Source organism: Periplaneta americana, chromosome 8, assembly GCF_040183065.1.
Source record: "Periplaneta americana isolate PAMFEO1 chromosome 8, P.americana_PAMFEO1_priV1, whole genome shotgun sequence".
Lineage (NCBI taxonomy): Eukaryota > Metazoa > Arthropoda > Insecta > Blattodea > Blattidae > Periplaneta > Periplaneta americana.
The window spans coordinates 46391127-46409275 of NC_091124.1; the positions used below are offsets into that span (position 1 = coordinate 46391127).

An 18149-nucleotide genomic window follows, 5' to 3' on the forward strand; every position below is an offset into this window, starting at 1 on the left:
TCATATCGCGTTTGTAGGTATATCAGTAGGCCGTTTTTACTATTCTTGAGGTATTGTTTCTATTGTGGCGTGTTATAAGATGACTTGTGCTCATAAAACTGATTTTATATTTTGATTAATGTTTATGACATTGATGATTGAGGCAGTGATAAATCATGGTATGTAAATTTACATTCCGGCATTTGTCTTTGTGCCTGAGGTAAACCATGAAAAACCCCAGTCACATTGACTGGCTACGGGGTTTGAACCCGGAATCTTCCGAATGCAAGTCTCAAACATTACCGTTCCAAAATGTTTTTTGATTAATTAAGTGTATATGCCACATTTTTGCGCTTTCTTTTCCGCGTGATTTGTTACTTCTTATACTTACTAAACTCTTTGTTCTTTTTTTTTATCGCTGCTTGCCTCTGGTCGCTGGTTTCTACTCTCTCAACACGACTGAAAGCATAGCTGTCAGGAACTTGTGTTACTTTGATTCTAGAGAAAGAAACTTGTTTCTTCTGACATTTTCTCACTTGATTGATTCAATATTTCTCCAATATAAATTGACTGATCTAATCGGAAATTCTGGTTCCTTTAACTGTGAACTGTATTATATTGGCCTACACAGATAGCGAGTGGTCCAAAATCTTCTTTCTTATTGATAAAAAATATTTGTTCAGCTTAATAGAGAGCCTCCGATGAATGTTTGGGATTAATTCTCCTATCTTCCCTCCTTTCCTCCTCCCATACGATCCATATACTATATCTTAATGTTGTCTATTTTCTGATATCTTCTTCTATCCCAATTTTTATCTCGTTCACCATTCCTTTCAGTGCATATTTCAATATGCAGTTTCTTCTTAACAAAGGACTCAGCCATTTTTGTTCTCTTCCTTGTCAGTTTCAGCATTATTCTTTTTGTCTAGTGAAATAAAATGAAGAGAAATTTATAAAATAAGTAAAGTGCAGTGCGAGATAAGAATACAGAATAAAACACAATAGAGTGCGGTACAAGATAAGAATACAGAAGAAAACAGGAAGGAGAGTTGGTGACAGTAGAGTAGGGTACAAAATAAAAATATGAAATCAAACACGAAAAATGAGTAAAATGAGTAGAATTCGATACAAGATCAGAATGCAATAGAAAACACGAAGCACTAGTAAAATAAGTAGGCCTACAGTGTGGTACAAGATAAAAACACAGAAGAAAACACAAAGAAAAATGAGTAAAATAAGTAGACTTGAGTACGATATAAATAATACAGAAAAAATACAAAGAAGAATAAGTAGAATAAGTAGATTGGGTACAATCGAGAAATACAGAAGAAAGCACAAAAAAATAGTAAAATAAGTATACTTGGGTTTAATACAGAATAAAACACAAAGAAAAAACGTGTTAAATAACTAGACTTGGTACAATATAGACATACAGAAGAAAACACGAAGAAAATAATTAGAGTAAAATATGTAGATTGGGTAAAATATAAGAATACAGATGAAAACACAAAGAAAAATGTTTAAAATAAGTAGATTTTGGTACAATATAGGAATACAAAAGAAAACACGAAAAATGAGTGAAATAAGTAGACTTGAGTACACTATAAAAATACAGAAAAAAAAAGAATGAGTCAAATAATTAGACTGTGGTACAATGTAAGAGTACAGATGAAAACCCGAAGTAAACTAATTGCATTATAGTACAATGTAAGAATGCAGAAGAAAACACGAATAATATTGAATAAAATAATTAGATTGTGGTACAATGTAATAAGACAGAATAAAACATAAATATTGAGTAAAATTAGATTATGGTACAATGTAAGAATACAGAAGAAAACACGAATAATATTGAATAAAATAATTAGATTGTGGTACAATGTAAGAATACAGAAGAAAACACGAATATTGAGTAAAATAATTAGAGTGTGGTACAATGTAATAAGACAGAATAAAACACAAATATTGAGTAAAATTAGATTATGGTACAATGTAAGAATACAGAAGAAAACATGAATAATATTGAATAAAATATTTAGATTGTGGTACAATGTAAGAATATAGAAGAAAATACGAATATTGAGTAAAATACAGTGCAAGAATACAGAAAAAAACACAAGGAAGTGAACTAATTATTAGATTATAGTACAATGTAAGAATGCAGAAGAAAACACGAATATTGAATAAAATAGATTGTTGTACAATATAAGAATACAGAAGAAAACACGAATATTGAGTAAAATAATTAGATCGTTGTACAATATAAGAATACAGAGGAAAACACGAATATTGAGTAAAATAATTAGATTGTGGTACAATGTAAGAATACAGAAGAAAACATGAATATTGAGTAAAATAATTAGATTGTGGTACAACGTAAGAATAGAGAAGAAAACACGAATATTAAGTAAAACAATTAGATTGTGGTACAATTTAAGAATACAGAAGAAAACACGAATATTGAATAAAATAATTAGATTGTGGTACAACGTAAGAATACAGAAGAAAACACAAATATTGAGCAAAATAATTAGATTATGGTACAATTTAAGAATACAGAAGAAAACACGAATATTGAATAAAATAATTAGATTGTGGTACAACGTAAGAATACAGAAGAAAACACAAATATTGATCAAAATAATTAGATTGTGGTGCAATGTAAGAATATAGAAGAAAATACGAATATTGATTAAAATAATTAGATTGTGATACAGTATAAGAATGCAGAAAAAACACAAGGAAGTGAACTAATTATTAGATTATAGTACAATGTAAGAATGCAGAAGAAAACACGAATAATATTGAATAAAATATTAGATTGTGGTACAATGTAAGAATACAGAAGAAAACACAAGTATTGAGTAAAATAACTAGGTTGTGGTACAATATAAGAATACAGAAGAAAACACGAATATTGAGTAAAATAATTAGATTGCGGTGCAATGTAAGAATACAGAAGAAAACACGAATATTGAGTAAAATAATTAGATTGTGGTACAATGTAAGAATAGAGAAGAAAACCGGAATATTGAGTAAAATAATTAGATTCTGGTACAATGTAAGAATACAGAAGAAAACACGAATATTGTATAAAATAATTAGATTGTGGTACAATGTAAGAATACAGAAGAAAACAAAAATATTGAGTAAAATAATTAGATTGTGGTACTGTGTAAGAATACAGAAGAAAACAGGAATATTGAGTAAAATAATTAGATTGTGGTACAATGTAAGAATACAGAAGATAACAAAAATATGGAGTAAAATAATTAGATTGTGGTACTATGTAAGAATACAGAAGAAAACACGAATATTGAGTAAAATAACTATGTTGTGGTACAATGTAAGAATACAGAATAAAACACGAATATTGAGTAAAATAATTAGATTATGGTACAATGTAAGAATACAGAAGAAAAACGAATATTGAGTAAAATAACTAGGTTGTGGAACAATGTAAGAATACAGAAGAAAACACGAATATTGAGTAAAATAATTAGATTATGGTACAATGTAAGAATACAGAAGAAAACACGAATATTGAGTAAAATAACTAGGTTGTGGTACAATATAAGAATACAGAAGAAAACAAAAATAATGAGTAAAATAATTAGATTGTGGTACAATGTAAGAATAAGAAGAAAACACGAATATTGAGTAAAATAATTAGATTGTAGTGCAATGTAAAAATACAAAAGAAAACACGAAGAATTAATAAAATAAGTATATCCGATACAGGATAATAATGGAGAATAAATCACGAAGAAGAACTGACAAGATAAGTAAGAGTGTAGTAAAAGCAAAAATACATAAGTAACCTCCTACGCAAGCCCCAAACAGACATTTGCTATTGTCTCCTTGTGAAGAAATGGAGGTTCATAACAGTCAACACTACAATAATTCATCACAAAGAATATGTACTCTACATGCAAAGAATAGAATACATATTTACCTTTTGCTCTGAAAGAAAAATAAAAAGCTGAAAATGAGAAAAGCATGAGCTGCAATAAATGGTGTGAATGAAGGCTTAAGTCGAGAAAGCAAGCGTGTGTGTCGTGATGACGGAGAGTGGAGAAGACAGAACCCTGTCGTAGTCCGTGGACCAATCTCCTGTCCTCGAAGTTGGTGGCGGGAGCCATCGCTGCAGCTTAGCACGTCTATGAAGTGCTGATAGCTTGTCGTGACTAATTGAATCAGCAGCTGCCAACTCTGTGGTCGGATTATACAAAGAGTACTTAATTAAACAAGCACATCTCTCGGCGCCAGATATAACAGTAAGGAAATGTTAATCTCTATTCCTGTTTGCCGGATATTATCATTGCTTTGTGTTATGAATATACAAGACTTGAAAAGTGGTGACGTTATAGACTCCCGTGATTCAGAGTGGAATGGGACCTTATGAATTTATTTATGAGGATAATAAAGCGTGCAATTACGACTAAAATAACATAATTAAAACTTTCCTAACGGCTGCCATATCTTCGTTATTCTTTCTTTAACGTAAAAATTAAATAAATGTGGAAGGAAAGCTGCAAAACAGTACTCTGAGTTTCACATCTCAAAACTGCTAGTGCTTTGTAAACGTAATAATATCAGTATAATCCGCCTTTCAAATTACACGATCAGAATATGTCTGATCCTCTCCTGGCATTAAAATGAACGAATAACTTCTAAGCTGTATATTTTAGAGGAAATATATTATCAAAACATTGTATTGGAACCAGAATGTTTTACAATATCATACAGATTATATCGTAAAAGTAAGTAGCTTTGAAGGACCATCAAAGTTGATTTAAACAGCACTTCATTTTCTCGAAAACAAAAATAATTTTATAATTTATACATTTATTCACCTAATATTTACTTACAAATGGCTCTTAAAGAACCCGAAGGTCCATTGCCGCCCTCACACAAGCCCGCCATCGGTCCCTATCCTGAGCAAGATTATTCCAGTTCATCCAGTCCCTAGCATTATATCCCACCTCACTCAAATTCATTTTAACATTATCCCTCCATCTATACTCGACCTCCCCAAACGTCTTTTTCTCTCAGGTATTTCAGCTAACAGTTTATATGCACTTCTGAATTAACCCATACGTGCTACATACCCTGTCCATCTTAAACGTCTGCATTTAATGTTCCTAATTATGTTAGGTGAAGAATACAATGCGTGCAGTTCTGCGTTGTGAAACTTTCTCCATTCTCCTGTAACTTCATCTCTCTTAGCCTCAAATATTTCGTAAACAACATTTTCTCGATTACCCTTACCTTTTGTTCTGTCTCAAAGTGAGAGTCCAAGTTTCACAACCACATAGAACAACGGTACTAATATAACTTTTTTTTATAAATTCTAACTTTGTTCTTTTTTAAAGCAGACTGGATGACAAAAACTTCTCAACCGAATAATAATAATAATAATAATAATAATAATAATAATAATAATAATAATAATAATGCTTTATTTTTTCTGGCATAGTTAAGGCCTTTAGGCGTTTCCCATATAATTTATTCTGCATTTAATTTTCTCTCGAATGTAATTATAATTGTTACTGTTGCTCCAAAGTGTTTAAATTTTTCCATCTTTTTAAAGGATAAATTTTCAATTTTTATATTTCCATTTTGCACTATGCTCTGGTCACGAGACATAATCATATACTTCATTTTTTCGAGATTTACTTCCAAAAATTCACCTAATATTATTGTTTTTAAATGTTCATGCTAAAAATTGAAGCCATGAGCAAACCTAAGGGAATACGACATGGCAGGTTTTTGGATTGTGATGGTTTGAGTTGTACGAGATAACACATTTTTTTTTTTCTAAGCAAGAATTTTATATACTTTAATATTTTTATAATATTTTGTTATTAAAATCTCCAATCTTCGGAGCAACAAATAAATAAATGGTCCTGCAGAGGAACGAGCAATTTTAAAGTGCGTATCTCTCTCACAGTACAGTTGAGGGGCAATAAAGTGTGTGCATATTATGTTGTCAATATAATACCATTAGTCATCATGGAAAAGTGGAGGGGTGCACAATGTACTTTTACAATTGAAAGCTTTTACGAGAACAGCGATAGTTTTAAAGCTACTACACATTAATTTCGTCATTTTAATTTATGGCGCCATGATCCTGTCTCATCTGCTCAAGCAACTTACATTTTCATCCATACAAAATTCAGGTGGTAGGCCTACATCAATGAAAACATCCAGATATTCTCAAGAGAAGGACGCTTTGTGAGATTTTAAATCGTATGGATGATGATGACGATGATGACGATGATGATGATGATGATGATGATGATGATGATGATGATGATGATGATGATGATGATGATGATGATGATGATGATGAGGACGACGACGACGATGACGACTATTTTGATACTTTGTGCATGTCTAAAGAAGCATATTTGGATCTCAATGGTATTCACTGAAGACATAAATGCTAGACAATGTACTTTATTATCTCACATATGCCATTTTGAAAAAAATAAATTTTTGAGTCATTAACCAGCTATTTATAATCATCCGTTACTTTAATATAATATGCTTGTTTGTATTGTTCCATGACGATTTCGGTTTCCTATCCTTCATCTATAACGGCCTTCCTAGTCAGTCGCCATCTTGAAACTACTGCTTCTTTGTGTCGCTTATGCGCACATCTATCACCTTGACATCTGGATAATACTGTCATCTATCGGCTATAGCTTCAGGCTCCTCATTAAAAATGATGGTCCCTACTTCGATTTGTAACTTACTTATAGTACGTCCGCTCAAATGAGAGCCACTTGCACCTACCTTGAGCGGGAGGCGTCAGGTGTTTCAGTATGAAGCACGCGGCTGGTTGTTGGTACGCCAGCGCTGTTGACAGATCTAAGTCGGTGCTCCGAGAACAAGTTCATATAGTATTCGGTTTCAGACGATCACGCAAAGTATAATGCAGTTAGCTGAGAATAAGGCAGAGGACCGTAAGTGTATATTATGGCTTTTGTGTTCCATACATTGTGATTGTATTTGTAATGTGGCGTCCTTGGGAAACGGATAATAACAATAGTCGTAGATGTAATCCGACACTATCGCCATTAGGACGTGGTAAGACTGTACAAGAACAAATTATTATTAATATTTATACGTATTTCAAAGACAGTGCGGTTAAGTACCGGACACCATTGAAAAATACCAGTGCTGCTACAGAAGTGTCTCGCTCAACAATAAAGAGAATTATCTCTGGAAAAGGTAAATCAACAAAAGAAAACGCCGATCGAAATATGAAAGAAAATTTTCGTAAAATCGATGGTTTCGTATCAGACTTATTACGGCGAATTGTGTATGAGTTTTATCGAAATAAAATAGCTCCAACGTTAAATTAATAAACTTGTCAATGGAATGCGTAATAAAACACAAGGAACCCAATATGAGTTTCCGTATTAAAGAATTGCTTTAATGGAACTCTTACATTCAATGGGGTTTAAATATAAAATTCATGGATCTCAACCAGCAGCAATGGAATTATTACGAATACGGATGTGGCGTTCCTCGTATTTACGGAATATAGAGTATTACCGACAATTGGGCTATGAAGAAGTACACTTAGAGAAACGTGGTCTGATACCCATGACTGAGTAAAGTGTCGTTAGTCAGATGGGTCAAGTTATTGTGATGACAATTTTTCTTCAGGTAAAAGACAATGAATGGTAATTTTACATGCGGGGGGAGAAATGGTTTCATTCCAGGAGCATTAGAGCGTATTCCGAATCTCACCGGTGAGCAAACCGATGGCATCACGGTGTTCCGAATTCCACCGATGACGTCATTGATGCTCCACCGGTGTCGCACCGGTGCCATCAACTTGCAGAGGTGGTGGCAGTCACCATCAGTCGCCATCAGTGAATTTGATTGGTTCTTGTATAGGGCGGGAATTAGCAGACGAATAACATCGTGCACTGTTGTGTCATGGCGGTGTGTTCTGTTGTATTGTTTGTAATGAGCACAACATAAAAACAATATGTTAATGGCTTATGAGCGAACATGTCAACGGACCCGTTATTAGTACCGGTTCAAGAAATAAATTGTTTATGCTATCTTTTCTTTGAACGAGATGGTAGTACGAAAATTTCGCAAAATTTTGCTAGCGTAGCACAGACAACAACTTGTACAGTCGCCATGACAGCCATCGATCCTTCCAGCAGTTTTGTTCCTTATTTCGCTACAACGTGACGTCATTGATGCCACCGGACCGGTGAGATTCGGAATACGCTGTTATTCATTACCCAACAAAGTAATGTGTGATGCCCCGGCTGATTATCATGGGACTATGAATTCTAAAATATTTGAAGGATGGTTCGAGGAATGTTTGCTAAAACGACTGGAAGAACCGTCTGTCATCATTATGGATAATGCCCCATACCATTCCTGTATTGTGAATCCTGTACCTATCACTAGATCAACAATAGATATCATTAAATCGTGAAAATAACATCCCTTTGCCCACGCCAGTCCCAACAACAAAGTTACATCTGCTACAAGAGATAAAACGTAGCCATCATAGGAAAAGATGCATATAATTGACGAACTATCATCAAAATACGGCCATGTTGTACCACGACTGCCCCCCCCCACCATTGTTGTCTCAATGCCATAGTATTTGTTTGTTCGGAACTGAAGAGAAATGTCCGGTTAGAAAATGCATTGGGAAATAAATCTGTTCAAGATGTACGTACTTTAATAGCAAATGTGATGGATGACATTAATAATAAAAAGCTTTGGGTGAAGTATATCGAACATGTAAAGACAAAGAAAATGATTATCGCTCCTTAGAAGCTAGCTTGGAATCTTGTGTAATTGATTTAAATAGTGACTCAACGGACTCGTGTTTTAGTTCCGTATTTACAAGACGCACACTTCACTTCAGTCTTCAAAAGGGAGAGATGGCAACGCAGCGTTGTTTACATGGAACCTGCTCGGAGTCGCGTGCCTACTTGCTCCCTGCGGTAAGTGTGTCCAATCGCACGTTCCAAGTGGCTCTCATTTGAGCGGACGTACTATACTCGTGTTTATAATATACAATAATGAGATCGGAGATACTGTATGTATGTTAATTGATTTTGATTCAGTGATAGTTCAAAACCTGAATTTCAATTTTTAATCTGATTACTGTAAAATAACACCAAGCGGTTGATTTACTTTAGTATAAAGGCACTTATTACAGCATTCCCATTAACACGTCCTCAATTGATTGGGATGGTAGTATGTGATAAATTTAACGGAAAATGGAAGGACATTTCGACCGTGAAAATTACGCGAATTAACGCACACAAGGTAATAGCATAACAGACACGAATATATTCCATTCTATGAGCTGTAACAATCAATAAACTTTGAACAGGAAAACACAGGAAGGATGGGATTTGTAACAAGTGATGTTAAATTTCCCTTCAGTTCGGTAATTCATTATAAATTTCCTGTTATCTGTTTCAAATCCTGTGTTAATAATCGACGTTTTACATTCTAGTTTTCATATTTCCGTTTTCAATTGTTGGTTGCCATCGGATTGAACTGATAACAAACTCTATTCCGGACACCGTAGCAAATTTTTATTCTGAAACTGCGAGAAATTACATTTTTAAACAAATATCTACAATCACCTACAGATCGTAAGTAAATAAAATCTATACCCAGAATAATGTTTACGTATGTCATAATGCGTGAGTGAGCTTTTAATATTTATTTTTGTAGATAAAACTTTGTTACAGAGTGCTCGTTTTATCATATAGTCGATGACGTTAAAAGTTACCAACAGACAGGGGCGTATTTTGCGGGCTACCGGCGGTAGCCCAAGGAAATTACAAAAGAAAAAGTTTATAATATAACATAATATAATAATTTTGTATTATTAGTTTTACCATAGTAATTAAAATTAAAGTAATTGTTAGATATATTTTGTGTAATAATAGGGTCAGCGGTAGCCCAAACCCTTTAACCAGTATACGCCACTGCCAACAGACATCAAATTTAGTATTAACGTTTATTTAGTCTATTTCAGTTTACTCCATTATGATGTAGCCTATTCTATATTTCACTTAATTTTCTACTATGCAAAGTTCTTATTCTTTTTTATTCTGACGCTCGTCTTTAAGGCCCTATAATCTCTACAACGTTAAAACTTGCTTTCAGGCACACCAATCGATTTGTCTCGATGTTCTCTATCATCATGATGTCCTTTCATCGATTTCGTCTTGGTTTTATGAGCGACAATCTTCGACATTTTGAAATTCTGTCGCCAAATTTCACTTTACACGCGCGCCATTCGTTTGTTTTAAATGACACTGTACAGCAGTCTATTGTGCCTTAAAGAACTCATTCCCTTTCAAATGATACGTCGAGGATCGAAATATGTTCACGCAGTCTGAAGTTACAGTCGATACTAAAACAAAACAGCGCTGCAATCGGCGCCATTTTATTTTCCCTCGCTTTGCTGTGATGACGTCATCAGAGAATGTGATTTTATGTTAACTCTTGCATAATTATGCCCTCTACACGATAATGTATGTCACTTAGCTCTAGTTGTGTAGTTCCTGAGATATAAGCGTTGACCACGGCGGCGTGTCGAAAAGTGTCGCGTGTCGTTTTCATATTGCCATCCATACCTCGAATCGAAAGAAGAGACGTATCGCCCACCGCTGTGGAGTAACGGTTAGCATGTCTGATCGTAAAACTATCGGGTCCGAATTCAATCCTAGTTGGGAAAAGTTACCTGGTTGAGATTTTTTCCGGAGTTTTCCATGGACCCAGTAAGAGCAAATGCTGGGTAACTTTCGGCGCTGGAACCTGGACTAATTTCGCTGGCATTATCACCTTCATCTCATTCAGACGCTAGTTAACCATAGAAGTTGATAAAACCGTCGTAAAATAAACCAATTAAAAAATAGACGTATCCATGTCAAAACTGCTATTTCACAAAGTTATTACAAATTTGATGATTTACTCTCAAACAACTCTTAAGGTGCACCTACACGGTTCAATTTTCCATGCGTTTATATATTCAATCTGGTCAGAATATTGAAAGAATCAAGTTGAAAACGAACGTTCAATTAAGATGCATGCAGATTTTGTGTCTACAGGTGCGCCGCGTCGAACATCAACTTCACACGTGCGACTCAAGACAGGAAGAACTTGGCTATGAGATCAAACTGCGCATGCGCGGACTTGGTTAATAAAAACCTAAACTAACCAAACCTAAACCTTGTATGTGCAAGATGTACAACCGGAATACGAAGAGAACTTCTTGATTTGATCTGGAATGTGCACGCGAAAATAAATCCAGCTAAGGATCACGCTAACATTGCATGAGAAGTCCGCGCATGCGCAATTTGATCTCGCAGCCAAGTTTCTTCCTGTCATGTGCCGCTCTTATCTTTATTACGTATAAATTAATCATTAATAACTTACTATTAAATATCAGTTCAATACTTAGGCCCACTTTATTCGCAAAATAGTGGTTGAACACTCCATAGGCACTCGTATTTGCGATAACCTTCAATGAAGTTAATCGTACTTACCGCCATTTTCAGCTTGAAAGGTCCACCATCACCAAACAAAAAATGTTCAGTTTATTCACGGCCACCTAAAACAATCAGCTGCTCGTTACATGCTACTGTTGAACGAAATACGCACAAGATACCCATCGACGAGGGTACCTTTCAATTGCCGCATGTGCACTCATTTTTAGTGCAAAAAATCATATAGGCCTATAATTGAACGCGTTTCGTTCACTCTTGCATGCATTGCTCGAATGCTTGAAGTTGAAAGAAAAGTTGAACAGTGTATATGCACCTTTAAGCCTTTTCCAATAAAACTGACAATAAAAAAGTATAAGTAACATAGGCCTACCGGTAACTAAGTAGTTACCAAAAGAAAAACTGGGCCGGTGGAATATTCCAAGTCTCAGATACAAAACAACGCATGATCGAAGACTCAGAGCACAGATACACAAGATAATGCAGAAACGAATTTATCACTATCTATTTGGTTTGTTGTTGAAACTCATTCCGAAATTCACTTGAAATGCTAATGTTTTGTAAATAATAGATAAATATTATAGAAATTTATTCTTATTAAATGTGAATCTAATTTTCTTTCATGAGTTTCGAAACAATACAGATAGCAAAGAGGTAGATAGGAAAGAAACTCTTTAATTTTGATTGATCAACAAGGCAACAACTTTTATCAGGTCCACTATGCTGCCATCTAGCGACCACAAAATAAATCACGTAATAACCCTTGTGAAATTGCATGGATTAATAACACAGTCTACTATATACAGTCACGAAGCTTGAGTTTTGAGGGTGCTAGAAACAATAGACTGTGACGGTACTATTTTGCATTGCCTGTAATGAGGTGATATTAGCGATCCTAGTAGTGAGCAACTATCTAATGTTTGCATATTTACTACGTATTGAGCTTCGCGACTGTATATACTAGACTGTGGTAATAACTTGCAACTGTACTTCCATCTAGCGGACGTTACCAAAAAATGTCTTTTCGACAGTGGAGACTCTGCTGGTTATTCTGTTTTATATTACCATTTCATAACATGGTAACGGCCAATCTGGGGAGGGGGTTTGTGTGTGTCTTTTTTTTTTTTTTTTTTTTTTTAGGGTTATAACAAAGAACCTCAAATGACCAGAGATAATTTCTCTTACTTTAATTTTTATTCCCTTCCTAACCGTGTAAAAGAAATACTGTACAGAAATTTTTAATTTGTCTTTATTTTAACAATGTATTTAAATAATAATAATAATAATAATAATAATAATAATAATAATAATAATATACATCTTACAGTGTTATTGTAAATAGGATGATTTTTATTTTTAACAGTAACAATGAAATGTAAAATGTTTTAACAAAAACTACTAAGTTACTATCGGTACCAGGGGGCGGTTATTCAGGTGAAGTAGGTGAAGTGTCACTTCATCTATTTATGTGTAAAACATAATTTTACCTCGTATTAATAATTAATTCTAGTTATTACTGGTACCGTATTTCTAAAAAAAAGTTTTCTTTCCAGTCGTTATGAACAGTGTTTAGTTGTATAAATAGTACCTGGAACCGTCCACTGAATAGAATAATGTCAACTGTTACGAGCGCCGAGCGGTGTCTATTGGAACTTACAATACTGTAGAAGTGAAATTATTTGGGTTCCCATTCTCATACAGCACTTGGTTTCCATGGTAACGTGACGTCACTCACTAAAGAAAGATTGTATGAGTGAAGTGCGTTTCTGAGTCTTTCAGTTACGGAGAATTGTCAGACTTGTAGGTGGAGTAACCAATTTGCAGATCTAACGGTACTAATAAAAGAGAAGGGTTGAAACTGGTCTCCAAGGCCGGGGGCTATTGTTTAAGGGCCGTGAAATTTTACAGTATGTACTACCTGACTCGAGAATAGTATTCTCATTCCCTGTGTCCAAGCAGCCATCCCTGCAGTGGTAAATTAGCTGGCTCTATGTTATTTTATCAGGAATACACCCCACATACATTCGCAAAGTTTAAAAGTTGTTTTCCGCGGCGTGTTATTTCTTCTCATGAACTCGTCAGTTTTGATCCAGTTCTTGTACAGTATTTGAAAGTTTAACGCGCGTGTAAATGTACACGTGTAGTTTATTACTGTGTACGTACATATTAACTTATTATTTAATGTATTTAGAGTATATTAGTGATAAGTGTATATAGTGTATTAACCCTACATCTAAGTGTATATTATATGTTTAATCACTATAGCGCTATTATACAAATACGAGTACTTAGGTACCAGTACATAGAAAATGTTGATAAATGGGTGCTAAATATGTATCCCGAAAATGACACGGTTTGTAATTTATTAGAAATACCGTTTTGTAGACTTAAATATGAGGATAAGAAAGATATGTTAAATTCTGGACGACTTACAGTGCCATTACTTTGTTCTTTGTTTAAAAAAGTGCTAAAAAATAGAGAAGTTGTATAAAATAACTTTAAAAAATTCTTCCAATGAAAGAAGGTTTCCTGTTTGAAAATATTGAAAATTTTACTCGGAATGCTACATCACAGGAGGGACTTTCATTATTAGCCCCAGAGCTTTGCATAGAGATATACTGTCCACTCTCAATTAAAAAAACTCAGACATTTTATGAATACATCATCATCAGGTTTGCTGCTTTAAAAGATAGGAGGATTGACTTGGTATGCAAGAAATTGGGTGAGTCCTGAAATAAATTAGTTTTCCTGTTTGCATGACGTGTTCTAGAACTATTAAAATTGTACGTAGTTTACGAATAGTAGGCCTACTCATTATATTGGTAAAACTGTTCATGCATTTGTTTATGTGAACAGCACTTCACCTATTTTTTTACGGCGAGCCGCTACTGATCGGTACTATTAACTTACTACTTTTACTACTATTACACCTAGTACTACTGCCTCCTCTGCTACTACTACTACTGCTACTACTAAACTACTATTGCTACAGCTAATACTACTTCTACTATTACGTCATTATTTTCCTTTCCTCTTCCCATTTTCATCTCTTTGTTCTTTCTTTCTTTTCTCTCGATCTTTGTATTCCTTGTATCAAGACTTCTATCTACTTATATCTACTCCACACCAGACGAATGCGTGGTCTGATCTTTCAATTTCTTTTAAGAGATTTCCACAGTCTGTTCGATATGTTCCAACTTTACCCATTCCGCGCACATGGCCCCACGATTCAGTTGTATAGCTTCTCGTATTGTCCTTTGCACTATTGAAGCCTGATAAAAGAAAATAAAACCATCTCCTTCGGCTTCGTTGAATGCGATACGTGTTGGATTCGAGCTATAAAGAGATACCCGAAACAAGACTGTAAGTTCCAAGCTAATGGATAGCAATTTCTTCCAGATCAGATCATTCCTGAGTCATAGGCTATCACGTTCCATTTGATGCCCAATACGGTTAAAAAAAAAATAAGTAAAATTGCCAAGTTGTGTGAATGTTCGCGAGTAGTTAGATGATATTAAAGTTATTTACTACTTTCCCTCATTTTCTCTTTATTCATTGTATTGAAATAATAATTACATTTTCTTAAACATAAGCCGATAAATTCAAGTACATAAAATTTAGTTTGTTCACTTAATTATGATCATTCCTCTGTATTTCAATATGAACACTTAAAGTGAATATTTCTTAAACATAATTTAGTGCATTAATTTTGAACACTTAATTCGAAAATTCTACCTTTCAATATGAATACTTAAATGCAATACTATTTCTTAAACACGACTCAGTAACTTAAACTGCAAATACATCATGTTCCTTTTTATTGTTTTTTTTTTTAATCTGGTTTTATTTATAGTCGCCTTAACCTTATGTAGCCTACATCAGAATCAAATATTTTTAATTTTAAGGGTCATATACACTGGCCTAAATTGAGTTTTAGGTACTTCAAATGTTAATATCCCAAGCGTGTTGAAATGGAATAACAATGGCGGCCGATTGCGTTACTCTGGGTATCCACGGACTAATGTCGCGACTTTCCTATAGATGTCATTTTTGTCAACTTGAATTATATACTTTTCCTATACCTTTCTTTACATGTCTTTCTTTAAAATGTAATGTAAGTTCAGTTTTTAATTTCATTTAAAGATATTCCCCAGACCTGAATGCAAAATATGTGGAAGTTTATAGGCGTAAGTAGAAGTAAATGAACAAGTATGCTTTTTCTTTAGAAAAATAACGTATTTCGATACAATGAAATTTCACTATAACGAATTTCAAAGGTCCCTACAATTTCGTTATACTGGTATTTTATTCTAACAGGGGAAGTGTCACCTACAGATATTGTTATAACATCAACTTATTCCATTTTATCAAGCAAAAACTGACAATTTGACATAATTTTAGTCCACGCGTCTGGTCGCGAAACCAGGTAGCCCGGGTTCGATTCCCAGTCGGGGCAAGTTACCTGGTTTAGGTTTTTTCCGGGGTTTTTCCTCAACCATGTATGAGCAAATGCTGGGTAACTTTCGGTGCTGGACTCCGGACTCATTATCACCATCTCATTCAGACGCTAAATAACCAAAGATGTTGATAATGCGTCGTAAAATAACCAACAACTACTACTACTACTACTACTACTACTCAGGGGCGTATTTTGCGGGCTACCGGGGCTACCGGCGGTAGCCCAAGGAAATTACAAAAGAAAAAGTTTATAATATAACATAATGTAATAATTTTGTATTATTAGTTTTACCATAGTAATTAAAATTAAAGTAATTGTTAGATATATTTTGTGTAATAATAGGGTCAGCGGTAGCCCAAACCCTTTAACCAGTATACGCCACTGCTACTACTACTACTACTACTACTACATAATTTATATCATTTTCCAAAAACCTTTCTCAAAATCTGAAACTTCTAAGTGCAGTAGAATTCCTCTTATCCAGCACCAAAGGGACCAGGCTAGTTCTGGATACGAGGTTTTGCAGGATAATTGAATAAATACCGGTATATACAAAAAAAAAAAAAAGTTCGTATTTCATGATGCCAAATGTTGAAACTGCACCTATGTGACTTAATAACTGAGTAAACACAAAAACTGTGTGGATTTTCCTAATTAAAACACCTCACACAACACAAATAATACATTAATTTTAGGTTCGAATATTCATTGAAAATGAAAGTTCGTGCGAACTTCCTAATGTGGCAACACTGATAGTCCCAACATTACTAAATAAACATAACTGTGTGGATTTTCTTTGTTAAAAACATCAGACAACACAAATAATACACTAATTTTAGGTTCGAATATTCATTGAAAATGAAAGTTCGTGCGAACATCCTCATGTGGCAAAACTGACGGCCCAGATTATGGCAATGTGGCAGATTTAAACTTTTCTTTTGGCCTAGCAAAAAGTGCCGTTGTTTTGGCATTCCTGGTTATTTGGGTGCCGGTTACGAGGAATTTTACTGTATCTAAAATTTGCGTTTTTTGGACTGTGGTTATTTTTTAAAAAACCCTTCAATTTAATTTTTGGTTTTCGAAAACGAAAGTATGATGCATATCAGTAATCGTATGTGTGCAATGTATGGCAGTTGATAGGGATTTTGTTGGGTGTTGAACTCAGAGAGTTTGACCATCAGGAAGTACAGAAACCGAGCTCCATCACATGCTGGACGCCCTATCATAGCCAACACTCCAGATAGGATGAATCGTGTGGGTCATTATTCAAGAAATGTTTCTGGTGAGTTCTACCTGTCAAGAATCCAGCACAAATGTTGCTCCAACGTGACAATGCACGTCCTCACACAAATCTGCGAACTTGGTTGAACAGTGCTGCTCCTTCCACCCTACAGCCCAAACCTATCATGGTCACTGGTCAGACTTCCACAAGTGGCTATGCAAGCAGGACGAGAGCTAGTACCAGTAAGGAATACATGTTCCATGCTGGCATAAGGTCATACAACGTGATTGAGACTTTGTAGAAAAATAGTATGTGAAGAAACATTAATTTACATTGTGACCAAACTGCAACAATTTTCATGAACTATATTTTGAGAAAAGAAAAAAATATGGACATTACTTTCTAAACGACCCTTGTAACTATAAATCTTCAAATTTCTATATCTACAAGATAAAAAAGAAGACGATTAACTGCACCCTCACAGTTATTCTTAAGATTTCTAAAAGATATAGGTCGTGTATATTCAGCATACATAATAACGTCACTCTAACTCATAGGATACATTGACAATACATTCTCGCTTACAAACAAGTGTGCAGACAATAGTGACACATAGGCAAGTGCAAAACCATCATATATAAAATACTGGCATTTCTGCTGAAATTGCCAATTTTTGCAATTTTTTTTCACAACTAGATTTCGGCATTTGAAAGATATTACATGAGAGCCAACTAGAACTACCATTTAAAATGACCTGGAAGCCAAGTTAGTTTCACCGGAAAATTATTTATTTTTTATATCATCATCATCATCATCATCATCATCATCATCATCCTTCAACGTGTTAGTCTCTGAAGAATTGCGACGGTATGAACAAAACACTGGTGTTCTCAAGCCATCTCTTCCTCAGATGGCCCAAAGATCTTTTGCCACATAGTTGAATTATTACAAAATGGAGTGAGGAAATGGA

The 18149-nt window shown here is 34.5% G+C and overlaps 1 protein-coding gene across 1 annotated transcript in view; it reads left to right on the forward strand.

Moving 5' to 3' along the window:
* LOC138704705 (uncharacterized) overlaps nucleotides 1-18149 on the forward strand; it is a 597313-nt gene that overhangs the window by 508473 nt on the left and 70691 nt on the right. The gene's annotated exons all lie outside the window — the stretch shown is intronic.